Here is a 12,004-nt window from a genome sequence, read left to right as displayed (position 1 = left end):
AATCTTAAAAAAAATTAGAAGTTTACACAAAATCTTTGAATTTTTATATCTTCAAAACTCTAACATTAAGTGGAAAAAAAGTAGTTACTTTTTAATTATTGTTCCAAAGCTTATGTGAGAATAATCGGACTTTATCCAAGGAACCTATAGAATCTATTGTAATATCCCTTGCTGTTCAACACTGTTTATATTCAAACAGATTTTGTGAAGTCAGTAAGATAAACATGCTGAAGATATTATCCTACACTAATGAGTAATCTCTCCAGCCCAGCACTGCAAATCTATGAAGAAAGCAAAATGCAAATTCTAGTGTGCACATCCCCAAGCTGTGTTACCCCTGTTAACAAGACTTAAAAGCTCATATTAATCAAACTAACCATTTCCAGAAGTCAGAAATAGCTGTGAATAATTAGCTAAACTTGCAAGTAGAGCTACCGTTGCAATTTTTATCAGAAGAAACAGAACAGTATTCCTATTTATCTGCTCAAAAACTCGATACCAGCCCAGCTCACCACGCCTCTCCATATATAGTAAAGAATGCTTCTGTGGCAACGTGTTGCTTCTTCCTCCCTGGGGCTATATGCCAAGCAGAACTATTAAAATACGAAGACAACCATAATCATCTTTTGCCTGAAATTAAACTGGATGCTTAACAAAGGATGCATCTTCCAAAGCTAACAGAATGAAGACAGGGAAATAATTAAGTGGAACAAAGAACACGCTGCATATTCAACATAAATTCAAGTGCTTTATCACAAGCCTATGGGAATGACTTATTTGAAATTATTCAAATAATATTTTCATCACTATTAAGCCATAATGAGTAACTGGCCACAAAAATCCACAGTTGTAACAGAGACTCTTATCTAAAAATACCCACTTTCTCTGATAATTACCTCCGATTCATTTTCATTTTCCCAACAAGTTATCAACTGCAGGGGTCAGTTTTTCCTGATATACCTCAGTACCTACAGTTTGTATTTATCTCATGTGCCTAATACACTGCATCACACCCATCCTATTCAGAATGATTGAAATCAAATGGACACTTAATACCCAGAGCACATGTAAGAACCCTAGAAATCTCTTTTTTCCATGTGATTCTCATACTACAACACCCAGAGAGAAAAAAAAAGAAAAAAAAGGAATAACTGGAGATCATCTGTAAACAACTGGAAACATAATAAACATAATGCTAGAGTTAACCATAAGCCAACATGAATTAGTTAGTTCTATTCTATATGGAAGGCTGAAGCTTGAGTTGAGCCCCAGCTAAGTGGATATGGATAATTTGGAACTGGGCCAGAGGAACAAGGTATATTCTTATGACCAATGACAGAAAGGCTGCAGGATCTACATATTCATATATATATTTCCAAAGGGTGGGAGGGAGAGGGAAGAGAGATGTTAAGTACTTTGAAATCATCATTATTCAGAAATGGGATTATTTAAAGGCTGCTGTGCTTGACAGCATGAAATTAAGCCAATAACATTCATGGAATTTCTAAGACCACATGCAGTATAATCATTCAAATATGAGAAAACTCACAAAAGCATTCCCTTTTGATAAAATTATTTAAGATAAACAAAGCTCATCCAAATTATTCCAGACCACTGACAAAGCAGTTCTTACCCAACAGCAACACAAACCTTGAAGTATTTCCTACAGTCCCTGAAGAAATCAATTCTAAATCTGCAAGTGTTTTGCTTAAGCAAATACCCCTATAAATCTTCATCAGATATTAAAAAAAAAGTGCTAAAATCAAACAAACAAGCCACAGAAGTTTTAATGTTTAAAACTTCTGAAGTAACGTTAAATGGTAATCAGCTATTCCAAGCAAATTATGGTCACGCTGTAATGGAGTGTCATTATTCCATTTGCTTTGTAACCATTCTTTCAGAAGCTTAAGAATTCTGTGGTTACAGAACCTCTTACATATATAAATGAGACCCAAATTTGCTTTTGCATGAGTTCTTATAGATCAGTGACCTACTATGAAAATGTTTTAGATGAAACCAGGCTCATTTATTATCATATTGTTAAAATAAACCTCGTTGCTGTGCAGACCTGGTCAGAAGTACCAATGCAAACCAAACCCAATTCACTGAAGCATGCATCCTGCATTCTTGCTGGCTGTCCTTTGCCTCTCTTGCACTTTTCCTGTATTTGGATCCCTCCTGTGCAGACCTGTTGAGAGAGCTGCTAATAGTTTCCTCAAGAGAAGAGGTGCCTTTTTAAATTTATTATTATTTTTTAAATGTTTACAAAAGAAAGGAAAGGTTCACCCTTGATCAGCAATAACAAGTTTGCCTGCCAGCAGTGGCTGAGTAATATGTAATTGTAATTACATGCTACAAACAGACATAGTAACCTGAAATTTGAGGATATTAGTGCCCTCTAGGACTCCACAGAATGTAGTAAATGGGCACTATAATTTTCTCAACTGGATGCACCCAAAAAACACCAAAAAAGCAGCAAATTTATACGTCTTCAAATAAAGATAAATGGTCTCTCATACAATTTCTCATTTCAGAGAAATCTACTTCATTCATTGAATAGTCTAGAAAAGAGAATGCTACCATATTTAAAAAATACCATTTGTAAGAAAGGTGTCTTTCTCTTCTGCCAGGATGCACATAGTATTAAACCTACCGTTAACAGTTATGGAGCAAGTTTTACCATGTTGATGTTGGCCTTTTTTCCTGAATTCATCTGCAACTATTTATTCAGCCCTAGAACTTCAAGAACAGAAATCACAAGATCTTATGACAAAATGACATCCTGCCATATTTTTAATGGCACAGTACAAAAGGACAAGACAATTTTTACTTCTCTCAAATGACCATGAGAAATCTCAATTATTTCCAAACACAACTTGCATCTATCACAAACCCAGTTCATTTGTGCAAAAAGACAACTACAAATTCCAATGCTTGATCTAATTTCAAGAAAAGCTAATGTAAGTTCTGTGCTTTAAGAAAAAATGTAAAAACATCAAGATCCAGATGTCTCTTATCCCTGAGGTAACACCATGGTCAGAGTACTTTACATGGCTAAGAAATGCTGTGTTTTTTCCAGTGTACAACATCAACGAAGTATGCCTCCAGAAAAGCCTCTAACAGTTTTTCTCAGGATTAAGTTTTTCTTACCCTTTTATAGTTTCCCAGTGACATTTCTTAGAATTATCCAATCTTTTCAGAATGTGGTTGAAACTACTTAAAGTCTTTGAAATATAAATGCTGCCAGCTGTATTAGGACAATGAGCAGGACACTGACTTCTGGTATAAGCAGAATGTAGACAAGGTTTAGCTTCTACAAATTTCTTCAAACCTACTAGGTTGTTATTGTATTTTTCCCCCCAGTACAGCCTTCCTGCACTAGAGATCTGTGTTTACTTCTGAACCACCATGTCTCTGAAAACACGGACAAAACAGAAGTGCATATACAGCGTGCTCACTGTTCTACAATTATACACATCAAATTCTATTCTCGAGCCTAATGTATCCTTAGGATTTTACCAGTCACCAAAAAAACATCTTCTATTTTGCCCCTGAAAAATAGCTTGTTTACTTTCAAAGTTTTAGCAATAACTCATGTCTATGGTACATCTACTGAAGAAAATCAAGGAGTTTTTATAAAACTTTAATCACTTTTCAAGATTCTGGCTCCATTATTGCTACACAAATGCATTTTTTAGAACATACATTATCCTTACTCGCACTTGGGACCAGATATCTTTTTCAAGTTGCAAGAAATTGTACTACCATTTAGGGGAGCTAACTACTACTTAATAGAATGCTTGAATGGACTAGGGCCATGCTAATCAACACTACGTTTTGCTGGACACCACTAAAAGCTGAGAATTTTCAACAAAAGACTAAAATTAGAAGTTGTGCTAAATATGAAAGCACCAAAATTCAAAGGGAAAATATCAATGTATTTAGGACTTCCAAAATAATAAGGTGCTTCAAAAAGTTCCAAGTTTTGGGATGTGCACTTTCTACTCAACCAATATGTGAAAGTTGACTATTTCTGTACAGTACAATTTCTGTACAGTTTCATTAGTAGAGATATAGTGCTTGTAAACAATATAAATTACAGAAAACATTATGTTATTACTATTCTGGGAATCTGCATTACATAAACCATACTTCAGTATTTTCTTCAGTTTTTAACTGTTGTGAGAAGCTTGACTCTATATGGAAATATAAATAAGTGAAAATTTTATAACGTTCCTTTCCAACAAGAACAATTTTTTTGGACTAGCACATCTCTCAGGAAAGCTACCAGCTTTGCCCATGTTTTTGCTAAGTAAGTCTTATAGGAAACAGGATTTCCTTACAGGTGATTTGACAGCATTCTTTTCAAGTCAGATTTCTAAAATGAGCTTCTTAGTGAGGTGGTGAGGGGCAGATGTTAAATACCCCCTGCTCTAGACATGAAAAAACAGTGAAACTTCCTGAAATGTCTTAAATCTGTCCACTGAAGGAGAAGGTATTCCTAATTCCTCAGTCCTAGGCAGCTAGATCAGTACAAGCAAAATACAATTTGAAAAAGATGACCAACAGTTTAGATTCTTGCAATAGATGAAAAACAAAAAACACCAGTAACGTAACAGCTTGGCTGAGTCAGACTTATAGTCCATCCAGATCAGTATCTTGTTTCCAGCAGTAGCAACATGCAGATGTATGCGGAGGCATAAACTATGAGGGCATGCATGATACTCCTCTACTAGCTTTGCTTTCGACTTTTTTCAGCTACACTTAGCTGATAAAGGTTTTGCATTTTTATGAGACCTCAACAGATCTGTCTTGCTTCACAAACCCAGCCAGTCTTCTGCTGGACATCTGTGAATTTCTATTTTATTCTTTATAAGTTTTAACATTTTTTGATATTTTCCCCATTTTTCCCCATTGATCAACTCTGAATGGTAACTACTACATCATTCCAGAGTCACTCAACTTCACAAGGTCCTCAGTGTGGATTAAGCCTGCCCATGAAACAGTTTTTTGGAAGACTAGACTAGATTAAGCATGATGGAGATGCATGACTAGATCTCAGCAACTCTGCTAGCTGACTTGATCTTTACCATGCAGGTTGATTTACTGATACATCTAACAGCACTGAGTGGCAAATTCATACGACTTCTCTAAGAAGGAAGGGACAAGCCTGGAAGTCTTGGTCCTAATCAACCCAGTTCTAAAAAGTTTTGTCTGGAAATTGCATCTGTGGCTTAGAAAACTGATAAAAATGAGTCATAGTCATTCCATTTTTAAAGTGAAGGTGTTACTCATCCCACAAGCACAGAGACAATTCTTTCCCCTTTCAAGAAAGGAAAGTATTGGGAAAGACAGAATGTGACTTAGCTACAGACAGAAAATGCAGGAGAGCTCTGACTTACTGCAAATCACACAATGAGGAACAACAAATCACTCTTTTTGGTCTACTGAAAAGATGGGACAAGGTAGGAGATTGTAGCACGCAGACTAACATGGCGTGGTGCAATAAACATGGACGAATAATGAGAAAAGGTAACAACAAGGACCAGTAAAACCTGTATGAAACCAAGCCCCAAAAAGAAATGCAAGGCAGCACATCAACAGACATTCAAAGAGCTGCACAGTGCCACTCAAAGATGCAGCACATTCCTGATGAACTTGCACATAGTTTTGACATATTCAGGGAGCTTATATTTTATTTCAGGTGAACATTAAAGACTGAGAACTTTTGCTTTGCTTCTGCCACCAAAGCTAAACAGAAACTCTAATGCAACTCTCATTACATCACTGCGGGAAAGCACTTTTCCAAGATTAAGACAAAAGGCAGAGACAGGGAGTACAATTTCCTGTAATCTGTAGAAAGAGCATGTGCATACCTGTAAATAGCATTAATGATACTGTGGAGACTTTTCCTTCCTCTAGCCTTAGGGTTCTGAAGCAGGATCAAATTACGGAACTGTGCAGAAGCTTAATGAAGTACTTCATGAACTTAGAAAGCTGAATGTGAATATCTGCTGATTCCTTATTACTAATCAAGGTCCAACCATCATGCAGATGGAGTAATGTTGTCACCACTTAAGTGGTAAAAACAACATCTTGGCCACTTGGAAGACCCACTATCAAAGAAAAAAAAAACAACACTACAATTCTTAGAACAGGCATTAACACTATACCTATGCAAGTTAAATCAAACAGTCACTCGAAATAAATCTGTCATTTTCCCATGTATTTTCAGAGGGACTGTCTGGAAAGAAAACTTCAGGCCAAATACTAAATACTGGTGAGTAACCAAAAATGGCAGTGACTCTATCCTAGGAAGATCCTGCAGTACAGCGTGCTCCATTCTCCACAACTGTGTCAGTGGCATCAAAGAAGACCAGTAACACATCTTCAGATATTGCACCCAAACATTCTACCTCATCACACTGGAATTCCCAGTGTCAACAGCCATTTACTGGAGTGTGTCTGGGACAACAGGAGACTTCTCTTGAAAATGCAAGATTAAAAAGTGCCTTTTCAGATGTCTGTTATAGATTTCCCACCCCTCTCAACCCAGACAATTTTTCAGATGTTAAGGGCAAAAACATGAATAAGCATCAAAAAATATGGCTTGAACTTGCAGTCAGGAGGCCAGCGGCACCAGGAGCTACGTATTACCAGCTCAAAGATGCAGGCAACATAAAACACAAGTGCTAGCTATTCTTCAAATCAGGAGAACATCATGTCTGAAGATGCCAAAAACTGAATATTATTTTATTTATTCTTTCTCAGCTCTATCAAAGAGTTGTTAAGCTTACAACTGGTCTTAGAAACTGATTTCTGCCATTTACAGTTTACTTTGTTGACACACAGAATTAGATAGTATAGATTCATCTCACCCTACTGGTGATGCACTGTCGCCGCAATAGCTCCTCCCAGTGTGAAAGATAAATGCAGGTTTTGACACTTGCTGTACACACTTCTTTATAAGCCAGGGGGAAATCTTAGTTATTACTACATGGATGACAGGAATGAAATCCATTCCTCCCAAATGCAAAGAAGGCAACTTTCAAGATGCCTCAGCTGATCTGGATTACCATTTCTGTCCTCATCTGAAGGGAAAAGACCCTGTGTGAAGAGCAGTCCCAAGAGCAGAGCACAGAAAGGAGGGTGTTGTTTTGCACTCCTGGAGCACCTCATGCACCTGAGTAGTTCGGTAGCAAACCAAGTACAACCCAGCTTACACACAGCAGTTTGAGAAGGAAGAAGGAAGTATGTGAATAATGAAATTGATGAAATATCACAGCTCTAAATCCATTTGACTGCAACTTTAATCTCCTGCATTTCCAGATAAACATTTCATGATTACCGATCGCAAACTGGATATGTTATCCAAAATGTCATAGGGAAATGCAGACAGAAAACAAAGCTTCCTTCTGAAAGGTTACATTCAAACCGTCTTTCGTATTTACAAATCCATATGGCTTCATAAATGAAAAAAGACTCGTGTGCAATTCCAGAAATTCTTCTAAACTGCACACACTGCAAACCTTGTATAAACACCATAGATTCATCTTGCTGCCAAAGATTTGCAATAAGCTTTTGTTTACAACAGCAGAGAACTGTCCAATGCTTTTATTGTTTTGCCTGCTCTGAAGCACTTAGCAAACTTCCACTCTTCCCGTTAATTATGGAAGATGCTTTTTGTATTACATGATTTATTTAAAGCCTACTCAATCTCAATATATTAAATCCAGATTGTGAAGCATCTCATTACAATTGTTCTCCTTAGCATCTTTGGTCACTAATACAAATTTGACAGTACTACACCAAACAAACTGACTTCAGTACCCTTAATCAAGCACTTAGGAAGCAGCTTACAGAGATCCAAAACACAGTGGTGTCTCTGCTGTCAAATACAATTGCCATTCTGACTTTGGTCTTAGCACATACAAAACCAAAACCATATACATATATGCTAGGGTTAAAATTTGGTTTTAGTTTTTTTGTGTGTGTTTTTTTAAAGCTAATTAATTTTCCCAACTTTGAAAAAATTTGATTTGGCCGTGCTTATACATTTTCCCCACTCCTTTAAACAACAAAAACATGGTTTTAGTGTTTTCAGATGTTGAGATCTTTTATGCTAGCTAAAGACATTGATTTGAGTAGAAAGAACCAGCCATCAGCCAAAGTCCAGCCTTTTGAAGATAATACAGCTACGTGACAATTTCTGGCAGTTGGCTATGGAAAACTCAGGATCAGCTGGTGTCTTAGATCCTGCATCATTTTTCACATAAATGTGCGACATCTGGCTCTGAAAGAAATTTCAGTTCATCTTTTAGGCTCACCAGTGTGCCTCTTTCCTCTTGCTCCTCTTTGCATATGAAATTTTGTAATAATTTTATCTTCACATTTTACACACATTAAAACCACAGCATATAGCCAACATGTCAAAATTCAAAATAAATTTGGGTATAATTCATTGTCAGTACCGAACTACGTTCGTATGGGCATATGCACACTATTTCAAACCACAGAAAACAAAACCAGAAAAGATCAAAGTCAGACCTTTTCCACTTAACTACTAGGAAAAAACTGCAGAATGGAACAAGTTAAAAAAGAATTAGAATCTGAAACCTTCTGTACATCAACAAGTGATGCTCTAAAATAATTACCGGCAAGGAGGGCAGATGCCAAATTTACAGCTGGCACATCTAAGTTTTAGCAAAGTATCTCCATGACTTAAAGGCTTATTGAACATATGCATACGTCTGCCCTGCAAAGTCTATCCGTCAATGTTACTTTGTCATACCTTTTCTAAAGCAGCACTCTGGAGCCAAATAAAAGCTGACAGCTAGAAAAGCAGCTAACAAGCCTTGGAGGAGACATCCTGAAGTCATTCTAGCACCTCAGACATATAAGCCTGCATTAGCATGTAACGTCTAGAAGTATTATAGATTGTCTGAATTGATATTACACTGCACAAGAGCACTGTCAGCTTGTTTGACGTTCAACACTGCCACAATAAATAAAAGACAGTAAGATGTTTGAACGAATTAAATCTATTAATATTGTATACTAATTGACAAACATTTTATGGTCAGCTACATCACTAGCTAACCTGTGTGTTTTACAGCACAACTACTGAAATTACTTGGAATAAAGCATTCCTGGTTTTCCAATGTGCTGAGCAGCAGTGGATAATAATTCAATAATTCTGAATCTTAGAATTCAAAAGAACAACTTACACAACAAACCAACAAATTTCTATATGAGGCAATGGTAGAAGAAACCAAAACAAGCAATAAGCAATCACTGCTTATTTTTCAGCTTTCCCCTGTAAAACTAAAGAAGAATCAGTGTAAGCGATGGCTTCTATCTTCCACACACAATTTCTCTGTTCTTTTGCCACACTACGTGCTTCCTTGAACCAACACTGCCAGACTTTATTAAGAATTTGATTTCGTACAATATCTTGCCTTCTGTTACTTAAATCATGCCTTTAGGTGCTCCATCAGTATTGTAAGTATTAATCTCCCGTTTAAAAAAATTAGAACATGTTATAAACAGTAAGACCCAAGTAAGTGGAGAGACATCATTATGGTGTTTTGGGGAGCAATAGTGAACAACTATAGAGATATTTTATCCAAAATATACTTACTGTTATGCAGAGCCATACCATACAACACATTTCGCAAACAAAACTGCTCATTTACTTCATTAATGCTGATGAATTCGTTTCAATATCCACACATGTGAAACTACACCAATCTAAAATAATATCCACCTAAGGTTATGGTCTGTGCTCTTTCAATCACTTCCACAAAGGAGTGTGGGAACAATATAATTCAACTGTTACTTTGAATAAAAAAACTTTTATTCCTGGCAAAATACCATATATCAAAATTACTCCTGTTTTAAAGTCAGAGTCAGTGCAGCTGCTTTGTTTCAAAAAAAACTTAATGGTTACTTTTTGCATCCATTTCAATAGATCAAAAACGAATGTTATTCCAGAATTGAAGCAATATATGCAATTTTTATTTGTTATTTGAAAGAAATTAAATGGAAAAAAGCCAATTTTTTTTTAATTCAACCATCATACTTTCTTCATTAACATTTTGCAATGTTTGACAATACTAAACAAAATAGCTTTAATATTACCTAAAATGTTGCAATTTAGCCTTTATAAGTTATGCCAAATTTTCCACAGTTCATTCTCCTAAGCCTACTGAGTCATAGCAAAAAAATAAAATAAAAGAATATATATATCAGATTTATAGTTCTGTCTTAAAAATGATTTAAGCTAAAACACCGACAAAAAGTTGTGAGTTTCCAGGCCTCCCTTTCGTACTACATTCATTTAGGAAATATTTTAATGACAGGCAATCTTAAAAGAGAAGCAGAGAGAGTGTGTTTAACAGGCCAAGTTAAAGAGTTCAAATGAAAAAAAAAGAAAGAAAGAAAAGGAGAGAGAGCGAGAGAGAGACTTTCCAACATCACATACTCAAGCAGATGCTATTAAAGGTATCATATTTCCTAACTTCTGGTTTCACAAGATGCATTACGTTCATCTGGTAAGAGAGCATGCTCTACAGAAAAGCAACACATTAAGAGAACGCTTTAGTATTTATCATTTCTGGTTCCTGATAGCAAGTCTGACTCCCAGATTTTTTTTCATAATTCATTTCATAATTTAACTAAATTTATCTGAATTAAATGTATGATAATTACGTTAAACTGAAACTTGGTAGTAGGGTACTGACTGTCACAGACAAGGTATAACCTGAACAAGCTGTTTTCTGCAACATCAGGCTGTGCTCAATTTTGGAAAATTAAGAAATATGTATATAAATATTTATTTATTTTGTCTCCCTACCTCCAAGAAGTGTGAAATGAATCAGTCATGACAGAACTCTTGCCCTGGAATATAGGGCCAGGAATTGAAAAAGTGGCCTGTAATTAGAATTTAAAACTCATCCCCTTTACTGTTAATAAAGTGAGCTTTGTAAATGAAGAAAAAACCCTGAGTTAATTCATTTTGAAAAGATCAGTGCAACAATTAAACAACTTAAATAGAAGCCTAATCCTGAAACCATGCGAAACAGCTTTAGCCCAGCATATGCTCAATACTCCAAAGTTCTCTTCAACAATTGCTAGTGTGAACTTAACTCTTTAAAGCTATGTTGGAGAGAAAATCATTTAGAAAAGTCCAACAAATGCCTTACAGATTATCAAGCATAAAAGAAATCTGCTTCTTCAATTATCAAAAAAGCATTCCAAACCAGCATGCTATTTCTTTATAGTCACCTACAAAGAGTAATTCCCAGAAGTACTTCAGTATTACAGAAATTCAGTTCTTCTCCTATCATAAGCAAACAAAATTAACCTAGCTTCATGATAGTGCTTCATGACCCAAATAAGAGTAGCAATTTGAAAAAGTATTACTTTTGCATTTACTGATATTTAACTTCACTCTCCTGCAAGACTTGTAGTTTCCTACAAGCTCGATTTTGCATTAAGATGGTTTTTAAATTAATAAATTGTATTATTTTGATTGCCATCAAAAGCAGAAGAAATCTAACTGTCTACTTTCCTCCACCAAATCCAGCACAACACCCTGGAATCTACTGGTATCTATCAGTGGCACTATGCAACCTTAAATGAAATGAAGCTAAAAAGAAAATCATGACCAAAGGCAATTCTAGAAATACTCTGGTTCTCAGGGAGAACAATTATAACTTCCATTAGAATCTAATCTAATTAAATTTTATTTAACTTTATAAATAAGGATTATAAACAAATCTTTCTTCATGTACATACTAGTTATAAAAGTTGCCAAGATAAAGTTCTTTCAAAAATGTTGTCCAGACTCCAGTGTCAATGGTGGTTCTGATTTCCTTGTTGAGTGGTTGTACATTTTCTTCCAAGCATGATCTATCATATAATATCAAGTCAATTTTGTTTAAGAGTATCTTTAATTCAGGAAGGTACCATTTCATTTTGGTCTTTTTCTGTCTTTTTTTTT

The 12,004-nt window shown here is 35.7% G+C and overlaps 1 protein-coding gene across 1 annotated transcript in view; it reads right to left on the bottom strand.

Annotated features, from left to right (window-relative positions):
- SLIT3 (slit guidance ligand 3) overlaps positions 1–12,004 on the bottom strand; it is a 484,962-nt gene that overhangs the window by 441,132 nt on the left and 31,826 nt on the right. The gene's annotated exons all lie outside the window — the stretch shown is intronic.

This window comes from Meleagris gallopavo, chromosome 15 (genome assembly GCF_000146605.3).
Source record: "Meleagris gallopavo isolate NT-WF06-2002-E0010 breed Aviagen turkey brand Nicholas breeding stock chromosome 15, Turkey_5.1, whole genome shotgun sequence".
In the NCBI taxonomy this organism is placed as follows: Eukaryota; Metazoa; Chordata; class Aves; order Galliformes; family Phasianidae; genus Meleagris; species Meleagris gallopavo.
This window is presented reverse-complemented; position numbering and strand designations above follow the sequence as displayed.